General features: G+C 42.8%; 1 long non-coding RNA gene across 1 annotated transcript in view; it reads right to left on the bottom strand.

The window, feature by feature from the left end:
* LOC144583194 (uncharacterized) overlaps window positions 1-12,005 on the bottom strand; it is a 36,451-nt gene extending 24,446 nt beyond the window's left edge. The window contains exon 1 of the long non-coding RNA XR_013536857.1: window positions 7,996-12,005. This is a non-coding gene — a long non-coding RNA (uncharacterized LOC144583194). The remainder of the gene's footprint in view (window positions 1-7,995) is intronic.

The following is a 12,005-nucleotide window of genomic DNA, read 5'->3' as shown; positions in this document are numbered from 1 at the left end:
GTGTTTTCACCTTCTGAGTCCTGCCTGTACCGCAACACCAATACCAGCAGCTAGAATTGTTTTGTGTAGAAGCTGCCCACTCAGATGAGAAGGTGGGGCAGGAATTGCTGAAGCACTGCCTTTGAGTGGGCAGCTGCTGGAGGAGGTAGAGAAGGGAAGTCCATGCTCCTGCCACGACTGGTGAAGCAAGAGAAAGAGGAGTGGAGCACGCCAGATGGTGAGTGGGAATCCAGTTGGGGGGGACGGGACTGAGCAACACCTGTGGGGTCAGTACGATGATCCAGCACAATCTAACAATCCAGATTCATGCCGATCTCTATTGAAGAACCATTCAGGAAGAAAGTAACACAAGGCTTGAAAATTTATTTTTCAGGGCACAACTTTCAGAATCCTCTAGCTAGTGATCCAAGAAAATACATTTTCCAGATTTTGAGAAGATAGGCAGGAAGCATTCCACATAAATAGGCCTTTTGCTTACTTCCTACTCCTAACTAGACTTCTTACTGCAACATATATAAAAAGACAATATTAGAGAGTCATATCAGTCATGTACATATATGGCTCATATACACATCGATATGTAGGCTAGGTGCTTGTAGAGTTGTTTAATGTGTTCTTCACAGACCAGTATTTTTCTGTTTTCTAGACTGATGACTAAGAAACTAAGAATTCAATCCTACATGTATATTTTGGGGAAACTGTGAACTTTACAACACTTAACTCCTGAATAGATATGCTTAGAACAGGACTGCAGTTCTCAATTACCAAGCTCCCACCCATCAAAAGATCTTCACAATTTGAGGTGGCTATGCTGACTGAAAACCAAATCTCTGCCACTGGACCACACTGATTTCTCAGTAAGTGCTTTACTCCATAAATAGTACTAAGCCTGAGGCTGAGGATAAAATAGGAACAAATGAAATATCTTATGCTATGGAGACCAGACTCAGCCATTTAGCATTTCTCCTCCCCTCCCAAGAATGCTGTTAATAAAACTTCTTAAAACTCATTTCCATTTGAAAAAAAACTTCCTATCCTGACACCATATATTTCCAGGTTATGAACTGCCCAAACGGGGCACCATCTTTCATTGTCCCAAGTGACCCACTGATGTGTCTACGTGTTAAACCAGCCTCTTCATTGTCAGAGTTCAGACACCAGTTTCAGGATGTTTTCCCCCCTTTTCTTTAAAAGATAAAATCAAAGAGCTTTGTGTTTGCCTGGTTCTTGTTTAAGATATCGCCTGTCACCTCTGGGTCACAAGTTTAGATCTCGCCCATGTGCAGGGAGAGAAGGCTCCTTACCAGCTCATGATAGCTCTGGGCCCTGTGTGAAATGACCTGGAGACCTTGTACCTTGCTTAAAGGGGAAAGGTGCTACAATCACACCTAGAAACACCAGTTGGTACTTTTTTGATGCTTGGTTCAACTAAGGAGGCCAAATTTCACCTTGAGAACTGATCCTCTCCCCAGGAGAATGTCACTACATGATTGCTACAAATTCTGTACCAGCATTTGGAGTTTTAATTTCTGAATTATTAGTTAGTAACATGTACATCTTCCTTTTCTGTATGCTCTAGGCAACATACATGGCCCTTCTCCCCTCATGTTATCCTCATAACAACCCTTTGAGGTCAGGCATGGAGAGAGAGAGAGAGAGAGAGAGAGAGAGAGAGAGATTGGCTCAAGGTCTATAAGTGAATTTCTTCACTCAAAGGGGACTAGAAGCTTGACCCCCACAGATCACAGTCTCATGTGCTGACAACCACTATGCCAAGGTGGCTGAAATTCTGTGGCACAGTTATGCAAAAGGCATTAGAAGCAAATTGCCCCTATTTAAGTAACCTTCATAGACATTATCTGTTGCGTGCCAGGTTGCATGACTTGGCATGCATCAGATAATGTCTACAAATATTTCTTAATTTGAGGCAATTTGCCTCGAAAAGTTATGCCTTTTTTATAACTGCGCTGCAGGATTTTGGCCACTGCCTCTTTCTTTATCCAGAGAAAGAGAAGTAAAAGAAAGGGAGCAGCAACCACAATCCCATGATGTCTCAGCCTTTAGTTCTTGGCCTAATGTGAAACGCAAAATGGTAAATTGCCTCAAGCATATTCATACGAGCATTCCTTTCTCCCTGAATGCTGAATAAACAGTTGGAGGTCAGGATTTACCTTAATGTATAAAATAAACAAATAACTAAATAATGATATATATTTTTAAAATGCAAAGCTACAAAGCACCTGTGTGGTGTAGTGGACAGAGTGGTGTATTGGAACTCAGGAGACCTGGCTAGAAATCCTCAATTGGCTATGGAATCTCATGAGGAGATGTCACTAGTAAATACACTCAGGAGTGGCTTACCTTTCCCTTCTCCTAGGGGCACTCTGACTGTGCAGCTTGCCTAAGGCTACACAGGCTGGCTCTTTTTCTCCAGAGGCATAGTGTGGGACCAGGCTCCCAAACTCTCCCTTTCAGCCAGGTACCCAACTCACTAAGCTATCCAGCCAGCTACTCTTTGCTTTTTGTCCAGGGCAAAACAGTCCTGTTTGGGGATGGTGACTAGACCATTTCAACTCTATTGCTGGGATTCGTAAATATTTGCACTATGGGGCACTTGCTTTTGCCCATCAGGATTGTCTGAGATATTGCACAAGATTCTGGAAAAGAAGTAAATTTACAAGAAAAGCATCAGATACAGCAAATCCAAATTATGTTACTGTATATGCAACCCGTGTATCTTCAATGGAGCTTGCTCCATTATAGAATAGGCATGCAAGCCTATCTACTGTATATATGCAATCTAGCCATATTTACTTGAAATTAAATGGAGCTTAACTGCTGGTAGATAGTAGCGAGAAAGGAGAATCGATTGAAGAATCTGTAAGTGAGGGTGACTGTGGAAACCTTTTCATTTCAAGGGCACGTTTCCTTATTTATAATCTAGGGAGGAGTCCATGTCAGAAGTGGGTGGGCCAAAGAGGAAAGCAGATAGGTATGTTGGGCTTATTTCCACACATATGCCTTACAGCAATTTGAAAAAGTCAAATGCCACATGGAGATGTGTGGAAAGAAGCCCAACAAAATTCAGTAGAGCTCACTTTTCAGTAAGCACACCTAGGTCTGACTTGTTGGCCATTAGAAATGGAGAGGGGCAATCTCCAGCAACCCTGAGATACATCTGTATGGAGGCCTGTTGTGTAACCCCGTTGTTGTCATCTTTAGCTATCCATAGTGATAGTAACACCCTTTGCTCAAACAGTACAAGCTCGGGACTCCAGATTTCTCCAGGACTAGGCATTCTGCACATACAACATCTGGCTAGAAGATGCCAGGACTGTTTTGCCTGGCTACAGCAGCCTCAGCAGAAGGAGCACAGCTGTTCAATCCCTATGCTAGCTGATCTCATTCATTCAGTCTTGTGATTTTGTGAATGGTTTCTTTCATTTGTCCCTAGGATCCAGGAAGTCCCTTGCGCCTTATGATTTCTAAACTTGACTTTCAAGCCCCATATGAGCAGTGCATCATGTGCACTGCTTTCTAAGGGCATTCCTTGTCACTTTTTGCTACAAGTACATAACATACTAGACGTCATAATCTTAAAGGTAAATCTGTAACCATGGGTGCAGAAAGAAGATTGCTGATTTCTAGTTAACAAGAAGGGTTGGATTGTGGTGATATTTGGGACATACGGCTAGTGTCTACATTTTAAAAATGTAGTCACCCTTCATTTTGAAGTGAATAAAGAGAATGAAGTAAATGTTAAGGTATGCTGGTGCTTTCTGAGCTTTCCCATAGCTTATTCATCATCCCCATTCTTACATAAATTTGACAGCAGTTATGAATTATTCTACATGACTGTTTCTATGCATAACCTATACTCTGGACAAGAAGTTACTATTAGGAGAAGATATGGAGAAACAGGGTTGTTTCCAACTGGCATAGGTGCCAGACAAGCATATAAAGATCTGTAAGCAGTGGGGACAAAGTTTGCTTGTTTGTCCAATCTTGGGTGGTAATATTAAAAATAAAAGCTCATTCTACCATATGGGGAGAGAACGTTTGCTCCATTATAGCACAGTCATATGATCCTATACATATTTGGGCTTAGCCCCTGGTATATTGACAAGGGAGGGGAGAACCTCCTGAAAAAAACCTACATGGGAAGATGGCTGGAAATGAGGGAAAGGCACATTCCCTCATTTGTAACCTGGGATGGGGGGGGGGGAAATGCAGATATTGGGCTGAGCCAATGTGGAAAGCACCACACACACTTACCCCATGCAGCAATTAGGTGTGAAAATATCTGAATAGCCACATGTTGGAAGGGGTGTGTGCCTGGAAATAATTCCAGCAGGATTCAAAGTGCCTTATTTTTCAGCAGTCACACCCAGAACTGACTTGTTTGCCTGCTGGAACATAAAAGATTCTGCTCAATTAGCCTTTTTTATTTTAATGCAACTAACCATCTTAATCTTTCATTTTATTTATTATGCAGATTTCTACCTAAGCTTTCAAACCTTTTCGCCCCACTTGTGTGGTACAACTTTAATTTTTTTATGTTACATTATTCATCATCTCATACTATCAAATCACTCAATATATTTTTCTGAAAGCGATTTTGAAAAATATTCAATTTATTATTTTTAATATATTTTATTAAAATACTTATATCCTGATCTATATCACAAAGTTTCAAGGTAGATTATAGATAATAAAACAATGGCCAAAATCTTGCCACATTTTTATGCCATAATAATATAATTGGTGTAGATTCAGGCCGTGAATTGCCACAATTTATATGCCGCCCAGAGACCTCTGGGTAGTGTGGACGGCATATAAATTGAATAAATAAATAAAATAAATAAATAAATAAATAAATAAATAAATAAATAAATAAGTTAAGAAATAAATGCTGAGCCTTTGCTAATCTCTTAATGTCTGGCATTTCACCACCAAGATGGATACCAATTATACTATTTTCATGGTCAAAACTAAAAAGGACTTTGGCTGATTTAAAATAATAAACAACTGAAAATAAAATCTTAGAACTGCAGAGGGATTCTATGGATCATCGAGTCCAGCTCCTATCAAGGAGGCAGAGTAGGGAATCAAATGCCCAACCTCTGACTTAAACTACTGTTCATCAGCAGTGCATCAGCAGTTAAACTATTTAAAACCACATACTCCACAATCTAATCAGATCATGATCCTTAGTCTGCAGAAACTTTAGTGAACAGTCAAGATTTAACTCAGTGCCAAAATGAACACAGCATTGACCTCAATTGGGGTTCCAGGTGGAGGGCATTCTACAACCACAGGCCACAGCTAAGAAGGCCCTTTCCCATATCTCCCCGTACTACATATTGCCTCCACTGGTGGGGCTGACATAGAGGAGGGCTCCTCCAAAAGATCCTTCTTGGGCAGTAATATATTGGGAGAAGTGCTCCTTCCATTATCAAAAAACCCATGGTGTTGAGTGTTCCAAATGGCATTCCTAGCATGCAGAATTCAAACTGGAAAGGTAAGGGGATGCTTTTTAAACCCCACAACAGCATGTTGCTGCAATTTTAGAGTGCTCTCCGCATGGAAATCCAGCTGATGTCAATGCTGTCTTCATTTTGGCACCAAGTTAAATCTTGGCTCTTAAGCTAAAGTTTTTCAGGGATGAGGGATCATATGATCTGACTAGGTTGTGGAGTATAAGATTTCATTTTTCAATTGTTCATTATTTTAAATTGGCCAAAGTCCTATTAGTTTTGACCCCTGAAGTAACAAAATTAAATAATGTATTTACTTATTTAACTTGTAGACTGCCCATCTGACCAAATGATCACTCCAGGCGGTGTACAACAACAGAAGCAAAAAAATCCAAAAAAACACATACAACATACGGCATACAATATGCAATAAGACTAAAATTAATCAGATAGATGTGGTTGTTAAACTTAGACTGAAAGAAGAGCATTTAAATGATGGCATAATTTAAATGGTCTGCCGAAAAAGAAAACTTTTTAGAGATTTCTTGAAGATCTCCAGGGAGAGACATATCGGGTGACAATTGGTTCTGAAATGGAGGAGCAACTGTTGAGAAGACAGAAGTTTCCTTGTTTTTTTCCTTCCAGGCCTCCCTCTGGGCAAGCATCCTCAGCCGCTCAGTCTGAGATACGTGGTAGAATGGGTAACTGTTCTTCCACCATGTGCCGAGGTCCAAAACTGTTTAGGATTTCTCCCTCTCTCTCTCTCACACACACCTAATACTTATATATATATATATATAATTTCACATATATGCAAGGATCTTAACACAATATGCCTGAGTCAAAGATTTACATAAGCTTTGGGTTACACGTTCATAAGGAAAAGTTGTTCTCCAAATAATGAAAGATCTCATCATCCGAAAAGCTTGTCCCTATAAACGTTTCTCAATATTTATTTATTTATTTATTTATTTATTTATTTATTTATTTATTTATTTATTTGATTTGATTTGATTTGATTTGATTTGATTTGATTTGATTTGTACCCCGCCCATCTGGCCTAAAAGGCCACTCTAGGCGGCCTTTTACTGTAAAGATGGGGATACATTCTTGCTTGGGAGTCTTACTGAAGTAGTCTTATTGCTACTCCTGATATCTACAACTAAGCTTAGTAATGAATCACAGAATAATAGTAGTAGAACTGGAGGGGATCCATGGGTCACTTAGCCCACCCCCTGCAATGCATGGATCCATAGGTAAAGTATTTCTGACCCAAATGAGCATCCGATTTCTGTTTAAAAACCTCCAAGGAAACTCCACCACCTTCCAAAATAATCTTTTGTGCCACAGAATGGCTTTGATCCCTTTGGAAGTTCATCCTAACACTTTGGACTCTTCTTCCCTGGAATTTGAGTATTTCAGGTCCAGCCCTATCCTGAACAGCAGAAACACTGGTTCTCTGGCCAAATCCCACAAGGCCACCAGGTTTTAAAGTTCTCAGATGATTGCATAGCATGGAAAGGGTGGCATCAGCTACCATTTAAAATCCATTTCGGTGTCTGCTTCAGAAAGAGCACCATTCCACAGATTCTTTTATGAGCCCTAATGCATTACATGGAATTGCTGTGTTAGCAATTCCATGTTCTTGTTTAGTCGTCAAGTCGTGTCCGACTCTTCGTGACCCCATGGACCAGAGCACGCCAGGCCGTCCTGTCTTCCACTCGGCCAAAAGCAATTCCCTAGCTAAGGCAAAATCCATGGAAAACTGTGCTGCCTTTTAAGAACCAATCACAATCAACGCCATCACAGATATTTGGTTCTAAATATATCTGCCCCGGCCAAAACAGAAAGGAAGAAAAAAAAACAGGCTCCGTTTTTTAAAGAGTTGCTTGCCCTCTATCGTAGTCTCCCGACCTCCCCTCCCCGTCGCTGCAGATCTGACAGAGCTTACTGTGTCTGAAAAGTGGGTCCCCTAATTAGGGATTAATCTGGATGCAGTTTTCCATTCTCTCTCCTCGGCGTTAGCACTGTTATGATGATGAAGGTTTTTACAGTGAGTCATATGGCGGGTGGGGAGAGAAATAATAATAATAATAATAAAAGCTCTCTCATCAGCACCTTTTGTTCTGATTGTTTCAGCTGGAGAAAGAGAGACGTGCGGGGCATAATATTTGTTGCTAAAATAATATTGACAGTGGAAGACACGGAGCTACACGGAGCGCAAATTGAGAACAAGCCATTCTTCTCCCTACAGTAATTGCCAAAATGCCAAACAGAAATCTGGAAAAGAAGGAAGAGAGGGAGGGAAACCTAAGCCTTTTCCGCTGATCGCTTTTATTTTTACACTATGTGCTCCAAGCTCTCTCCAGTCAATCTATTGAGAGGCTGGAATGTGTCCAGACTTGGGTTTTTTTTTTCCCCCTCCCCTTTATTTCTGATTATTATTAATTTTTTTTTTCCAATGCACATTTCAAATCCAACTCCCCAAACTCTTTGATCTTTCTTTCTGTCTCCTTACCCGGAAGAGAACCCTCGCCTGCTCAGCTGGGAGCTCGAAGCACACGTGGAAAACCTGGCGGAGCTCCATGTTCTTGCCAAATTTAGTCACACAAAGAGGCCAGAAAGGGGAAGAAAAAGAGGATGAAAGAGACAGCCGGCGGGACTTCAAAGGGAGCCGCCGCTCCGCCCCTGCGCGCCCCCCAACCCCGCCTTCTGCCTATATAAGGAGAGGCTCGCCGCGGTGGCCTTTTCTCACGCAACTGCTTCGCTTCTCCTTTCCCCCTCCCTGGCTGATTTTCGAGTTTATTATTTGAGAAAAATTCTCCTATATGTAATTCTCGTATATATAAATAATAATAATAATCCGCACAATTATAAAATTGAGCGGATTATTATTATGATGATCAATTGGAATGAAGTACCTCCCCGCCATCTCCAGATTGTTTCACCCTTTTTATCTTCTTCCCTGCCTTCCGACCTGTCAGTCCCGCCAGAGGCTTGGCGTGTAGCTGCAATCTGCCCTATGTTTACAGAAGAAGGAACTGCATTGGAACGGAGTTAGCTTCCCAGTCGTAGCATTGAAGGGGATCCCGAGGGTCATCTAGTCCCACCCCCTGCTGGTGCACAAAGCCCACGGCTAAAACATTCGCAACAAATGCCTCTCTACCCACAGTTTAGTAACACGACAGTTTCCTAAACAGTGGGCTCTTATCCTCAGAAAGGTCTTCCTACATAAGATCGAGAGGTGTGGGGACTCAGCCGTACATTCCCCACTGGCTGAAGTTTAAGTTTTGCGAGGTTTAGTTGGACTTCACTCTTCTGGTTGGCATGCTGAGCACTTAGCTGTCCATGTGTTCAGGAACTGAAGTGGATGTATTTTATTTTATTTTTTAAGCGCAGTTCTTCTGTAATCCATACACGCAGGGCTCATAGAGGAGTCATTGTTCCAACCGATTTGCAATGATCCCCGTGGGCGTTCAGCGCTAAGATAAATGCTTTCTCCTTTCTAGGTATATCCCGAGATAAACCTAGCGGTAAGGGAGCTGCCTCTCCCTTACCGCTACTTGCTGCCTTCTCCCACCTATCTAGGATTTCGAGGCGTGGCTTCCAGGTAAATTTTTAGCACCGGGCCCTCCGGGTTTGTTGAGATATTGATTCACTGCTCCTACGCGTTCCTTTTTCTCTCTTTGCCTTCGTTGTGATTCATTTGTAGCCAGGCTGCGTCTGTTCAGCTTCTCTTCCTTTCGATGCTGCGATTTGCGTTTGTGTTGTTGCTTCAAAGCTCACCGTTTGTGGCTAAGGCTGCAGTCCCGCACACAATAATAATCGTCTGCCGCCAAGTCTATTCTGAGGTATGGCGATCCCTTTTAGAGTTTTCTAGGCAGAGAGTGCTCCGAAGTGGTTTACCATTCGCTTTTCCTGAGGGCCTCCTGAGACTATGCAGCTTGCCCAAGGCCACACAGGCTGGCTCTTCTCCCTCGCGGTACAATCAAACTCCCAATCTCTGGCTCTGCAGCCAGGATCCTAACCCACTGAGCTATCCAGACAGCTTACACACACTTAACTGAGAGTCAACCTCTGCATAAAAACAGAGGGCCTCACTGCTGAACAAAGATGCATAGGATCGCTCTGTGAGAAGCCCAATTAGCTGACCCAGAAATAACACTGGGCATTTAATCTTTTCAGTTAGAACTATTCCCTGCCCACCCTGTTTACTAACAAGATGCTCGCGCATCCCCCGTTCTCCACCCTCGCTGGCTTTTCTCCCTCGGAAGAGCAAAGTTTAACCACAGGACCTGCTTCAAGTAAGCAGGCTTCAAAGGCATCTTTTCCTTAATTTTGTTTCGTCGTTGAAAATCACCAGCCTCCAAAACCTACGAGGTTGGTTGGTAATTACTTGGGATGGCGTATGTATTCAGGAAGTAAGCCCAGGGAGTTCTTTCCAAGAGTGATCTAAACCATTTAAATGCCAACGAGTATTCTTGTTTTAATGCCCCTGCAAATATAGGCTGTGTTCAGACAAAATATTGAAATTTTGACAACTCAGCTGCCAGGGTGTGAGTTTTCCATGCCTGGTAAATCTCCATAACTTGCAGCATCCCCTTCCAGGTTTTAACTTGGGCAGGCCACCCGTATACTCTATTCAGACAAACTCTGCAACCCACCCCCACCCCCATGAAATATCTGATGAAGATACTACCAGATGGCCATCAAACCACGTGCTCCCCTAGTGGTGTCCAATCCTATGAACTTTGACTCAGGTCAGAGCCAAAGGGCGGAGGTACTTGAGGAGTAACGGAATTTGCTTCTGAGAAAACTTCCAAGGTTAATTAGATGCCCCTACCGTTGAATACAGTACAGCTGACATAGGGGTGCCCTGGAAATTAACTTCAGATCCATCCTGTAGATGCTTATTCAGGTGTGACTAACACTCAGGTTAGTGGGTATTGCCTCCAAGTAACTCCACACTGGAACTGCAGCCTTGGAAGGCAAATCTTACGGAACTCCTTGCCACTGCTTTACCAGGGAAGTGTCCTAATTTTTAGGTTGTTACTCTTTTGAAGGATCAAAGACTCCCAACCTACCCCCAGCAACAAAACTCTGGAGTAAGTTCTGGTGCCCGGTCCTATACCTGCTGAGAAGGAAAACCCGCGTTGTTTTAAATAGTGTTTACTTCCGCTTAAGAGACCATAGCTCTATAACTTGACGGAGAGAGCCGATGTAGGCTTAGCTGGAGATGAATCCCGTGGCTTCTTTGCATGGAGGTATATGCATCGGCTCGGATGCTTTGGCGCAACCCTCTTCCTGACTTTCCCTAAATTATTCTAGGTAGTTCACCGCCTCTCAAGTTTATCTCATGGGGAGTCCAAGCTTTGAGGCAGACCCTCGCCTGCTTAAAGCTGTCCAGCCCAGGAACCCCACCGTCCTTGCCCTCCTCCTCCTCCTCCTCCTCTTCAATAGCCTTGTGATATCTACAGTCAAATCTGGCGTTGGAATTGACGTTTCTCTGAGTTTCTCCTCTTGTCATAAAGCATTACGCTTCCCTTCTCTCCTCGTTCTCGACCTCCCTTCTCTCTTTAAAAAGAATCCCATAAAAAGGGAAGGGGCTGGGTGGGAAAGCTTCCAGCCCACGTGAAAAGGAAGAGGGGATACCTTTTTCTTGTTGTTGTTCCGATTTTTAAAAAAGTCTTGAGCGGGGGGGGGGAGTTTGCACGGTGTTTTTCTCTTTAATTAAATACACGGAGTTTATTTTATTGGGGGCTTGCAACCGGCACGGCGGCTGTTCCGATTTTAGCCCCTCTGGCTAGGAAAGCAAAGCGGGGGGGGGGGGGGCGATTTTGCAACCCGGCGGAACGGCATACGACGTGCCTCTACTTTTCAAGTAACTCCCCTCCGCCTTTTTTTTTAATTTAACGTAGAGAATCTCTCTCCAAGAACGTGATAACGAGAGGAGGATGAGCATGCGTTTACCAGCCGATGGGTATGTAGGCTGATAGAGGAGGGAAGACTGAGGGGGGGGGGGAAGATTTAGGGCAAATTTCAGAAAGAGGCATAAATCCTTCCCTAATTGTTTTATTAGAGGGATCAGATTAATACTAAACCTCCGTGTGAACAGCCCTCCCCGGAGAAAGCTTCTCTCCCCGCTGCTCCTCCTTCGGGGTGCAGGAACAGTAAACACCACCAAAATTGACACAAATCTCGTTGAAACTGGAAAGGATTTCACTATCCTTCCCCGATTTTTTTTTTAAAAAACAGGGCAATTCCAATCGATTAGACACATGCTAATTGGAGACCCAAATACTAATCGTTATGACAGCTAAGAAGAGTTCTGTTTAAAACAATGCCTTCCCTACGGTATTATCTTTGCTGATAGTTACGAGAAAGGATTCTTATTAAAAGAGCTTTCAAAAAAAAATATTCCTTAAGTTATTTCTCACCCTCTCTCGTATAGGCACCCCTATGCCTTTCTTAAGCTGTCCTGCTCTAAAGTGGGCCAACGTGAACAGCAAGGCATAAAGACCAAAACAC

This window comes from Pogona vitticeps, chromosome 5 (genome assembly GCF_051106095.1).
Source record: "Pogona vitticeps strain Pit_001003342236 chromosome 5, PviZW2.1, whole genome shotgun sequence".
NCBI classification, from domain to species: Eukaryota; Metazoa; Chordata; class Lepidosauria; order Squamata; family Agamidae; genus Pogona; species Pogona vitticeps.
This window is presented reverse-complemented; position numbering and strand designations above follow the sequence as displayed.